General features: G+C 49.9%; 1 protein-coding gene across 2 annotated transcripts in view; it reads left to right on the forward strand.

Moving 5' to 3' along the window:
- The window catches only part of ZHX2 (zinc fingers and homeoboxes 2), a 188,054-nt gene that overhangs the window by 3,537 nt on the left and 171,820 nt on the right, over positions 1–12,697 (forward strand). The gene's annotated exons all lie outside the window — the stretch shown is intronic.

Genomic DNA, 12,697 nt, shown 5'->3' on the forward strand with positions numbered 1-12,697 from the left:
TGAACCTGGGTCTCCCACATTGTTGGCAGACGCTTTACCATCTGAGCCCCCAGGGAAGTCCTAATTCATCTCTTAATTAATTTATATTTAGCAACTCTGTGTTGATTTGTTTATTCCATAACTATAATATTCATCACACTAATAAAGGGCTATAGTCATTAAGCACTTTTATGTCAGGGACCAAGTGCTTAGAATTAAACTATTTTGTCTTTGTGACAACCCAGTGGGGCAAGTACTGTCATTCTCTCCTTTATAGAGATGAGGACCTAGGAGCACAGAGAGGTTCTCTAACTTGCTCAAGGCCAAACAGTAAGCAGAGTTCCAGACTCCAGAACATGTGCCGTCCGCATGCCAGTGCGCTATTCTAGACATGTTGGAGATGCTGATGGAATGGAACATCTTTCTAACCTTGATGCAAAGCCCTGCTCCAGGCACTAGGGAGATGTTAGTGGACTGAGACCCCTTACCACCTAGGAGTTTGAGCAGCCAGTAGGCCACATCAAGCAGAATTAAATAGGTGCTAGAATTGAGAAGAGTAACTACTGTGGAAGTAGCATGAAGGGCAATGGCACCCCAACTCCAGTACTCTTGCCTGGAAAATCCCATGGATGGAGGAGCCTGGTAGGCTGCAGTCCATGGGGTCGCAAAGAGTCGGGCACGACTGAGCAACTTCACTTTCACTTTTCACTTTCATGCATTGGAGAAGGAAATGGCAACCCACGCCAGTGTTCTTGCCTGGAGAATCCCAGGGACGGGGGAGCCTGGTGGGCTGCCATCTATGGGGTCGCACAGAGTCAGACACGACTGAAGCGACTTAGCAGCAGCAGCAGCAGCAGCAGCATGAAGGGTGCAGTTCTTTCGCTGTGAAGGATCCCATAGAGGATTTCCTAGAGTGGGTAGCTGGGAAACTGCCCATGACTGAGGAGGAACCATGTCTGGAGGTGTGTCCGGTATCATTGCACACAGCTGTTAGCACCAGAAATTCTGCCCACCCATGACTTAACCAGATGGGGGCCTATTTGTGTTGGACAAGAAGAAAGTGGGTGGAATGGTGCCTCAGCTGTACCACTGGGGACCGAGGCTCTGTCTTTCTATTCTGCCACCCATAGAGTTTTAGGCATTTGACCCCCAGGTCTATCACCTCATGGTGGGAAGGGGGCTGCTGCATCTCCAGGCCTCACATCTGCCTTCCAGGAAAGGGGAAGTAGGATGACTAAGGCACACAGAACATTTACCTAGTGTGGCTTTACTGTTACGTTTGGAAAGGGACACCCCTCTCAGGGACTTCTGTCCTTAGCTTGACCAGAACTGTGCCACATGGTCACCAGAACCTACTGGAGAGGGGCAATCACATGTTTTTAGTTAGGCGCATCAATGCCATAAACACACTGGGGTTCAGCTTGTAAGGCAGGAGGGGCGAATGGTGGAAGTGTTGTTGAGTTGGCAGATAAAGTGTGTGTGGCCTCCGATGAGAAAAGGGGTGTATTCTGGATGAAGTTAAAACTGCGTCCTAGGGGCCATGTGTGTTCTGCTGAGGTAGAGAGGGAGACGCAGGGAAGATTGTGCAGAGAGATGATGCCAGACTTGGAGGCAGACGTGGAGGAGGTTGATTTAATTTGTAGGTACTAGGGAGCCATGGCAGGCTTCTGAGGAGGGACTGTCAGGTGTCTTAAGAAGGTAAGACGGACAGCAGTGTGCCTTATGGAAATAAATCAGTTTGGTTCTTATTTGAACTAGAATGAGTTCTGGAAAGTTTCAGACCAGGGAACCAGTTCTGCCGTAGGGCAAAAAGAAGACAACACACTAAGAAAGTGAGGGAGATTTTCTTTTAGGTTCTGCCAATAGGAATCCAAAATTAACCTGATGTTAGTCAGCTATTGTGTGCATACTCAGTCACTTCAGTCATGTCCAACTCTTTGTGACCCCATAGAGTGTAGCCTGCCAGGCTCCTCTGTCCTTGGGATTTTCCAGGCAGGAATACTCGAGTGGGTTAGCCATTTACTTCTCCAGGGGATCTTCCCGACCCAGGGGTCAAACCCCCATCTCCTGTGTCTCCTGCATCAGGCAGATTCTTTACCGCTGAGCCACCAGGGAAGCCTTTAGTCCGCTGTTACCAGGAAGCAGCTAGCTTTCCTTTTGCAGTAACTCAATGAGTAGAACTGGACACATTGGAAAGGAGCACCAGTTGACTCCCCAAACACAACGCTTGCCTCTCTCCTGACCCTCAGATTCCCCGGGTCCTACCTGCAGCTCCAGCACTCATCAGCAGAATAATTTCGGTTGTGACCCTTCAGCTTTGCTTTTTTTTTTCTTTCACGTTTGTTTATTGGAGGATAATTGCTTTACAGTGTCGTGTTGGTTTCTGCCATACAACGTGAATTAGTCATAACCAAAGGTTCGTCTAGTCAAGGCTATGGTTTTTCCTGTGGTCATGTACGGATGTGAGAGTTGGACTGTGAAGAAGGCTGAGCACCGAAGAATTGATGCTTTTGAACTGTGGTGTTGGAGAAGACTCTTGAGAGTCCCTTGGACTGCAAGGAGATCCAACCAGTCCATTCTGAAGGAGATCAGCCCTGGGATTTCTTTGGAAGGAATGATGCTAAAGCTGAAACTCCAGTACTTTGGCCACCTCATGCAAAGAGTTGACTCATTGGAAAAGACTCTGATGCTGGGAGGGATTGGGGGCAAGAGGAGAAGGGGATGACAGAGGATGAGATGGCTGGATGGCATCACTGACTCCATGGACATGAGTCTGAGTGAACTCTGGGAGTTGGTGATGGACAGGGAGGCCTGGCGTGCTGCGATTCATGGGGTCACAAAGAGTCGGACACGACTGAGCGACTGATCTGATCTGATCTAATCTGATGTATATAAACAGAGGGGATGCTCCCAGAGGCCCTTCTGTCAGTTTCCCCACACTGGCTTCCCCCAGCAAGGCCACCATCCCTGATTCTCTTCTCAGTTAATCACTTTATGATTTGGGGCTGTTACATATAAACCTCAGTTTCCTCAGCTCTAAAATGGAGATTATTCTAGTAGCTGCTTTCTGGATTGTTGTGAAGCTGAAGAAATTTACAGAAGGGTTTAGCATAGTGCCTGACACGTGGATTCTGCTCAGTAAATGTTACCTGTTGTCACCATCCTCACCTGCCATCATCATCTTGCCACCACCTCTAGGATGTGACTTTCTTGTATCCTTGAGAGAGGCCACGTAATTAACATGCATGAATTTGTGCCATAGATTTCAAGACCCCAACTGTCCCCAGTTCATTGCAATTCTCCTCCATCCCACCCTCTCCCCCCACCACACACACACACACACACACACACACTCACACACTCACATATGTGCTCATTTGTGGCAAATCTAAGCAACTTTGGACACGGCGAGCTCTCCTGAAATATCACAGTGGGACCCTGGTGCACCGTTCAGGTAATGTGCTGTGTCATGGTTAAATCCAGGCAGTGCCGTTCTGAAAAGATGCTCAGCTGCTCACATACCCCGGTGGTAGACAACAGAGTGGGCATTGTTCTGGGTACTGACAGGGTAGTTTCTTTTGTAGTTGAAAAAGAGAAAGTCCTCTTGATTCCCCGCCCCCACCCTCCATCAAATAGGTTGTGATTTTAACAACATCCACCCCAATCTGTTTCCTGTTTCTATGCTTGAAGTCATGCATTTAAGAGGGGTTGATTGGCAATGGGGTGTGTATGTGTGTGTGTGCCTCCTACACACACACGTGTAGCAGACCCCCAAGAAGAAAAACTGTCTTGGCAACAGTCCATCATGTTCCACCCAAACTTTAAAAGGGAATCAAAAAAGACCAGAGTCAGAATCAAGTTTTCTTGCTGACACCTCTCTTTCCCCGCCACCCCACCCCTGGTGAACAGTTTACCTGTTAAAAGCCATAGTTCACACACTTTCTTCCTCTTCCTGCCTACCTCTTGTTCCCTAGCACTGAAACGCTTAGTGGGGATTAAATCTTATTACAGTGTTTCAGTGCAACAGTATTTACCACGTGAAACATGTAGCGAATGCAATGCGTGTGCTGTTGATTCATGGGGGATCGATATGAAGGAGTGTGGCCCAGGCATTCACTCACTTTGGTATAAGAGGTTCAGAGTAGACTTTAGAGGTGCACAGGCTTGGTTTGGGATGGAGAAGTTCGAAGCACCTGCTGGGTTTACTTTCCTGGATTTAAAGCCACGCCTGGTTCACCTTGCAGGGGGAAATTAGCAAAACCCTGGGAACTGTTTGCTGTCAGGCTCCGGGCAGGGAGTGGATTCCTGTGTTCCTGAGGCCTCGAAGCGTGGCCAGGCTGATTTAGCTCTTTCTCTGGGAGGGAATGCTCCGTGTCGGGGGCCCAGAACAGACTCTGTGGGAGAGAAAAGTAGCCTGCTGTTGAGAAGGGTAGAGAGAAAAGATGAATGAGATTTCCTGGGATGGTTGGATGCCTGCACCTGCGGCTTCTGGACTCCAAACCAGCTGCAGAAAACCGAGGAAGGACCAGATTCTACACGGAGCAGGCTGCAGGCACACGTGCAGGGGTAGTGCTAGCATGACGGTTTAATCATTGTTGCAGAAAGGCAGGAGAACCAGTCCTCCGCGGGGCCGCCATTTGTATCCCTCAGAAGCATCTCCCCCCACCTCGGGCCCCTGACCCCAGCTGTGTCCACTCTGGCTGGTGAGATTGAATAGAATACAAAGTCCCCTGCCCCCCCAGACACACTGCAAACACAGTGCCCCCATCTTCAGAGCAGCAAGAACATCCAAAAACTGGGTACCTACTGTGTGCCAGGCACCCTGCTGAACGTGCTCTCTTCACTGTGTCCTTCAGAGTGACTCTGAGGAGGGCATCCAGGGCCACGGTGGAGCCTCATCTTAAAGACCAAAGGAGACCAAAGCGCAGAGCGGTCAGGTGCTTGGTCTCAGAGAGGAGGTAGCTGAGATTCGCATTCACATCAGCCTGATTCTAAAGCCGATACTCTTATGCATCACCAGGTCTTTATATGTATGTGTAACTTTGTTTATGTATCTATTTTTGGCAGTGCTGGGTCTTCCTCGCTGTGGGGTCTTTAGTTTGGGTGAGCAGGGGCTTCTCTCTAGTTGCGGTACTCGGGCTTCTCGTTGCAGTGGTTTCTTTTGTTGTGGAGCAAGGGTTCTAGAGCACACGGACTTCAGTGGTTGCGGCTCCTGGACTCTAGAGCACAGGCTCAGTAGTTGTGACATTTGGACTTAGTTGCTCCGCAGCATGTGGGATCTTCCCGGATCAGGGATCGAACTTGTGTCTCCTGCATCAGTAGGCTGATTCTGTACCACTGAACCACCAGGAGAGTCCCTCACCAGGTCTTTCTGATGTCTTCTGGAGGCCTGGAACTATATGGAGGGAGAAGGGACAGTTTTAGAATGAGTTTCTGGACAGTCTGACAGCTTTTCTGCTAAAGGAATGTAGGGGGCAGTGCACGCAGGCACGCACACGCGCGAGTGTGTGTGTGTGTGTATGTGTGTGTGTGTGTGTGTGGTGTAAGATTAGTTAAAACAGAAGAGAATTCCAGGTCTATGCCTGTTATCCTTAGCCACCCAAACCCCACTCCCAAGACAATTCTAAGCATCTGTCAGTGTCTACACCAGAACATTCTCCAGGGGGCATGCCACCCTCTCCTCCCTGGCTCTGGCAAGAGAAGGAATCCCAGTGGGCTGACAGCTGAGAGTAGGAGACGGAGGAGAAGCTGGGTGCTACTTTCAGGATGCTGAACAGCCTTGCCAGCCAATGAGGGCAGGAGGTAGGGGGAGCAGGCGTTGGGAGGGTGGAGAATGGCTGGGTTGCTGTTTTTATACAATAAAAGAGGATCATTGTAATTGGGAGCCCTTGAATCATAACACGTCTGCCCATGGTTCTTTCCAGCTGCAGAGCCATTTAGTTAAATAGCACACAGAAAACTCCTTTCAGCTGACATTACTTTCCTGCTGTTCTTAAACTACAAGACCGGGCTGAATCGCTCAAAAGAAAAAGCCATCTCAGGCTCCCTTAGCCCCTGTGGGTATGCAGAGCCCCCATGGAATCTTCCTGGCCTGTGCAGGAGGACATTGAGAAATTATTTTCCTGTGCACTGCACCCTTGTCTTTTGAGGAGCAGCATCTTTAAGATATTTGCAACCCAGTCTGGTCAGAGCTGGATATTGCACATGGCCAAGTTGTTTAGGATGGGTGATGGCCCAGAGAGGGTAGGGAAAGGCCTCACAATGACAGGGGCTAAAGGAGGTGGGGCGTGTGGACTGACAGCCAGAAGATGGAAAAAGAGAACGCCCCCTCCTCCCAGCCAAGAAGCGAGGGGAAGGGATGCTGGTGGCTGCAGACAGGAGCAGAGAGGAGCACAGGCCCTCACCAAACCTCCCTTGATAGAGAGCACCGAGGCGGCATTATCCTATAGAACGGCCTGAAATTTAATTGATTCTAAGCGCGCAGTGAATTTCTGCCAGAGCCACACAGTTCAGGAGAACTGGAAGACTTCAGGTCATTTCCAAGAGCAGAGAATCCTGGGTGCAGGGAGCCACAGAACAGAAAGGGTTTGGATCACTGGTGGGTTAATGGGAGACCCTCCAAAGATGGGGGGCTGCAGTCAACACTGTGAGATTGAACGTGGCCTGACTTCGGCACGTTTAGAAACGGGATTTATTGTAAAAAGTCTAATGTCCTCTGTTGTCCCCAGAGGGGGATGTTGGGAGGATGAGAATAATAGCAGCATGGTGCGTGAGTAGGATCAAGGAGTGTTCTAGCAGGAAGGAAGTTTCGGGGGTTGCCAGCTCCAACTTAGGGAAACTGAGGCCCAGAGAAATGAGGGAATTGACCCAAGGATGCACAATCATATGGCAGCATGTGACTTTTCCTCTTCTGCGCTGGCTAGTTTACTTCCTCTGTCCAATCAGCGGACACTCACTGAGCACCTGCCAGGGGAAGAAAACAGCGTCCCTGCTCTCAGGAAGGTCATGGTCATTTGGCACTTAGCAGCAACTGCTTCCTGACATCAGAGGCACAGGGCCTGAGTACTTTCTGTGGGCTAGCCCATGGCACTTCTGGGAGATGGGAGGACTCTGTTATCCCCATTTAATCGATAAAAAAGCACAGAGGGGGGAAGTCCTTTGTCCAAGGTTTCTGGAAGCCAGGCAGTCCTACACCACACCTAGTGCTCTTGGGGCTCAGGCTCGTGCACATGTGTCCCCTCCTACCCTCTGTGCACCTGCGGCTCCAGCAAGAGGGCTGGGGCCCCACCCCAATGATTAGCGCCCGGGGGGGGGGGGGGGGGCGGGGGGGCGGAGCCACCAGCCCTCGCTAAGGATAACACAGGGATGGGTGTGTGTTCAGAGCTCGATGAAGGGCCTTCTCCTGCATGGGGGTTGTTCCCGATGTATTGAATGTCAACTGTGCATAGGTTCTGTGCCCCTCACACCTCACGTCATAGCCCAGGTCATCTGTACGGCAGCCCTGCTGAGCGGATAGTGGGGAGGGCAGAGCCGGACCTCCAGCACACATCCGTACAACCCAAGACGAGAGCAGTTGCAGCTACATCGGGCAGGCATGCTGCAGCCGGAAGATGCTGATTGGGAGTCCTGGGTGGGCAGGCCACTTAGGGACACAGCATCGCTGGTGATGGGCCAGTTTAGTTTTCTGTAAAACTAAAGGTCTCTAAAAATAAAGGAACTTGGAGGCACTTTAGGCAACTTTCAGTTGAGCAACAGATACTTATTTAATTTAAGTATAATAAAAAGTCCCAAGTGCTGTGTGTCCCTGGGCATCTCTGTAGCATAGATGTTAGTACTAGTCACATTTTAAAAAGTAATTTGAGAATAGCATTGAAACATGTATATTATCATATGTGAAACATTGCCAGTCCAGGTTTGATGCATGAGACAAGGTGCTCAGGACTGGTGCACTGAGATGACCCTGAGGGATGGGATGGGGAGGGAGGGGGGAGGGGGGTTCAGAATGGGGGACAGATGTACACCCATGGCTGATTCATGTCAATGTATGGCAAAACCCACTACAATATTATAAAGTAATTAGCCTCCAATTAAAATAAATAAATTTTAAAAAATAAAAAGCTTCACATCCACCCATTTAAAATATACATTCTACTGACTTTTAGTGTGTCTACAGAGCTATGCATCCATCACCAGGGTCTAATCTTCAAACATTCCCATCATCCCAAACAGATATCCTGTGCCCCTTGCCAGTCATTCTCCATCCTTGTCTCCCATCCTCTCCCCGCCAACTCTAGACAGCCACTAATCTTCTTTCTGCCTGTATAGCTTCGCCTTTACTGACATTTCATATAGAAGGATTCATAAAGTATGTGGTCTTTCATATGCTTCTTTGACTTAGCATGTTTTTGCGGTTCCTCCATGTCACAGCATGCATCAGGACTGCATATTACTTCATGTCTAAATGATATTCCATTGCATCCGTAGACCACCTGGGGCTGACATAGCCAAATACCCCAGACTGGGTGGCTTAAAGGACAGACATTTATCTTGTCACAGATCTAGAGGCTGAAAGTCCAAGCTCAAGGTGTCAGCAGGTTTGGTGGCTCACGAGGCCTCTCTCATTGGCTTGCAGCCACTGCCTTCTCACCACATCCTTGCATGGCCTTTTCTCTGCGCACGTGCCTCCGTTATGTCTCTTCTGAGTGTTCAGTTTCCTCTTTTTGTGAGTATTGGACTAGAGTCCACCCTTACAGCTTCATGTTAATCACCTCTTTGAAGGCCTTGACTCACATTCTGGGAATAGGGCTTTAGCAAATGAATTTGGGCGGGACACAGTTCATATCATACCACAGTGGTATCGTGGGCCGTTTAGTTTATTCGGTGACCTGCTGCTGGGCAGTTGGGTTGTGTCTACATCTGCCCATTATAATAACGTTGCTGTATCTGTGTGCAGTCTCTGTGTGAACATGCGTTTTCATTTCTCTTAGGTGGCTATCTGTGTGGAAGTGCTGGGTTTTGTGTTTAACGTTTTGAGACACTGCCACACCGTTCTGGCTGTTTCTGTTTTACATTCCCACCAGCAGTGTATGGGGATTCTGATTTCTCCATATCTTCCCCCACCTCCTGGTATTACCAGAAGCTCCGTTTTACAGGTGAGAAAACAGGCACCGGGTGGGGAAGGTCAGTCACAGGGCTAGAGAGTAAAGGAAACAGGCTTTGCACACACACACACCACACACACCAGTCTGACCAGTTTCCTACCCAGGCCTGGGACTGATTAGCAAATGAGGCCCCAGTGTGTGGCATCTTTGATGGTGCTTGCTCTCAGGGTCAGCAAGTGCAGGCTCAGCACCCAAGAGGGAGGGGGTGCCTCCTTAAATGTTGCATCCTGGTTTGCTACTTGCCTCACCTTTGTCCTGGCCCAGCCGCCACCCTGCCCTTGTGTGTGGGGTTCTGTGCTCCACGTCAGGGTTGGGGAGGGATGAGGGTGGGGACACTAAAGACAAAGCCACCATCGCTTCCTGGGAGGGGTCCTCAGTCTGGCTGGAGAATTTGTGCATTTGCAGCTCCACAGAGCGAGCCGACCTGGACCTGCGGAGGCAGAGTCCCTGCTCATAGGGTTGCTGTGCAAGATCACAGGGGCTCATACCTGTGAGAGGCTTTCCTGGTGGCTCAGCGGTAAAGAACCCACCTGCCAATACAGGAGATGCAAGTTCAGTCCCTGGGTCGGGAAGATCCCCTAGAGGAGGGCACTGCAACCCACTGCAGTATTCTTGCCTGGGAAAGCCCATGGACAGAGGAGTCGGACAGGCTACAGTCCATACGGTCACAAAGAGCTGGACCCAGCTGAGCGACTACACAACAACCGCAAACGCCTGTGAGGGACGGAGCACAGCACCCAGGCAGCGCCCGGAAATGCTGACCAGCACCGTGGCGTTGGCACAGACGCACCTCACACCTGCGTCCGTGAGGCTGCCCATGAGTCACTGTGGTTGAGGGAGGGCCTGATGCTTTGGGTCTGTGACTGGCAGCCTCATCCCCACCCCTCGGGAGAGCCGTCACCCAGCGACCAGAGAGTGACCTGAAATGAAGGAGACCGACCATCCACACCCTCCGCGGACCTGCTCCGCCTGTCCTGGGAGTGGTGGGTCCATCCACAGAGCCCAGCACTGGCTGTCTTTCACCTCTCGAGTTTCCTGGCTGGGCTGCAGGCACTCCCAAGTCTGGCTCTGTTACCACCAAAGCCAGAGCGCAATTCCTGTGCTCGCAGGTTGAGAAAGTGCTTGATGGATAGTACCTGTGGGGATCCAGGTGAGGCAGGGAAGGGATGCTCTTTCAGGGTTGGGGAGGCATATGATTGATCCTAGTAGGACATTTGGGGACTCAATTTCAAGATATCTGGATATAGAAGATGTTTCAGTGATAGAAATGATGAGAGACTTCTTGCTCAGTTTGGTCAAAGGCCACGTTGATTCTGCACATGGCTTAAATGGACTCAACTCTCTTAATAGTTTTTCTTGGAATATAATATTGTGTTAGTTTCTGGCGTACAACAACATGAATCAGCTGTACATATACATATATCCCATCCCTCTTGAGCCTCCCTCCCACCACACCCCCATCCCACCCCTTTCGGTCATCACAGCACCAAGCTGAGCTCCCTGTGCTCTACAGCAGCTTCCCGCTAGTTATCTGTTTTACACATGGTCGTGTAAATGTCAGTGCTACGCTCCCAATCCGTCCGTCCCATGCTCCCTCTCCCCTCCTCTGTCCACATATCTGTTCTCTACATCCTGTATCTGTATTCCTGACCTGCAAATAGCTTCATCTGTACCTTTTTCCTAGATTCCATATATATGCATTAATATATGTATTTGTTTTTAATCTTTCTGAATTACTTCATTCTGAATGACAGACTCCACATCTCTACAAATGACCCAACTTCATTCCTTTTTATGGCTGGGTAATATTCCATTGAAAATATGTACCATATCTTCTTTATCCATTCATTTGTTGATGGACATCTAGGACTGATGTTGAAGCTGAAACTCCAATACTTTGGCCACCTGATGCAAAGAGCTGACTCATTTGAAAAGACCCTGATGCTGGGAAAGATTGAAGGCGGGAGGAGAAGGGGATGACAGAGGATGAGATGGTTGGATGGCATCACTGACTCAATGGACATGAGTTTGAGTTAACTCTGGGAGTTGGTGATGGACAGGGAGGCCTGGCGTGCTGTAGTTCATGGGGTCGCGAAGAGTCAGACAGGACTGAGCGACTGAACTGAGCTTGCTTCCTTGTCCTGACTATTGTAAATAGTGCTACAGTGAACACTGAGGTATATGTGTCTTCCTGAATTATGGTTCTCTCAGGGTATATGCTCAGTAGTGGCATTTCTGGCTCAGTGGTCCTGCCTTGGGGGACGGCGGCTTGCTGGCAGTTCAGACCTCCTGCCCTCATAGCTCTGCACACGCACCATGCCAGCCACACATCTGCATGGAGCCTGGGTGGCCTGTGCTGTGGTGTTGCTGTGTGTCTCACCAGTGGTCTCAGGTATGTTCTGGCACGGTGACAAGACCTCTGTCTTGCTGGACACAGGGATTTACACTTTGATTCCCACACCCCCACGCCCATCCCCTGCTACCTGAACACCTAGCTCTGGTTGAGTGGTGGCTCAGTAACCACTGCTCAGTTGATAAACAGAATCAAATAAAATAGAATCTGTATGTGTGTTGAGATAGGAGTGGGGAGTCATACTAGGTCTGACTACCCAAAAATGAACAGAAATTTTTCTGGAGTTGGTTTTTCAGTAAGAGAGAGGGACGAAGTCTTAAGGGAAGGAATACGTGTCATGGCTGATGTCACCATTCCCTCCCTGCCTCCACTCCAATGACATGTGGCTCTAAAACACCAAATCTGATCATGTCCCACTGACCTCTTAAAACCTCCCAGGAGTCATAAACCCAAATGCTCTTGGGGGTTTGCAGGCAACAGAAACAAATAAAGGAGTCAGTTGTAGGACAGTAGGAAGTGATTGTGCATGCTAAGTCGCTTCAGTCCTGTCTGACTCTTTGTGACCCCATGGGCTATGGCCCGCCAGGCTCCTCTGTCTATAGGATTCTCCAGGCAAGAATACTGGAATGGGTTGCCATTTCCTTCTCCAAGGAATCTTCCCAATGCAGAGATTGAACCCATTTCTCCTGTGTCTCCTGTTAGCAGGGAGGTTCTTTACCAATAGCATCACCTGGGAAGTGGTAGGTAGTGGATCAAAGTAGAAAGCACATGTCCAGCTGAAAGGCACTCAAAAACCCCAAATAAAAACCATTTGAGTGGACTTTCCTGTCCATGCCAAGGACTGCTGCTTAATAACTTCTGACCCATAGGATCAAGTCCAGATTCTTTGAGAGCTGACCTTTACCCACCAGACATATTTTGCCATAACCGCTTCCCACTCCACCATGTGCCCCACACTTCAGCCATTCAAGGCCGAGCCCTGAACCCCGCATGCTCCACCTTCTTTCCCTTTTCTACATGTAGGTCCTTCTCCCCAGCAAGACTCATCCCCCAGACTTAGCCGTTCCCTGGTGGCTCAGACAGTAAAGAATCTGCCTGCAGTCGAACCTGCAGGAGACCTGGATTTGATCCCTGGGTCAGAAAGATTCCCTGGAGAAGGGAATGGCAACCCACTCCAGTATGCTTGCCTGGAGAACCCCATGGA

This window comes from Bubalus bubalis, chromosome 15, assembly GCF_019923935.1.
Source record: "Bubalus bubalis isolate 160015118507 breed Murrah chromosome 15, NDDB_SH_1, whole genome shotgun sequence".
Classification (NCBI taxonomy): domain Eukaryota; kingdom Metazoa; phylum Chordata; class Mammalia; order Artiodactyla; family Bovidae; genus Bubalus; species Bubalus bubalis.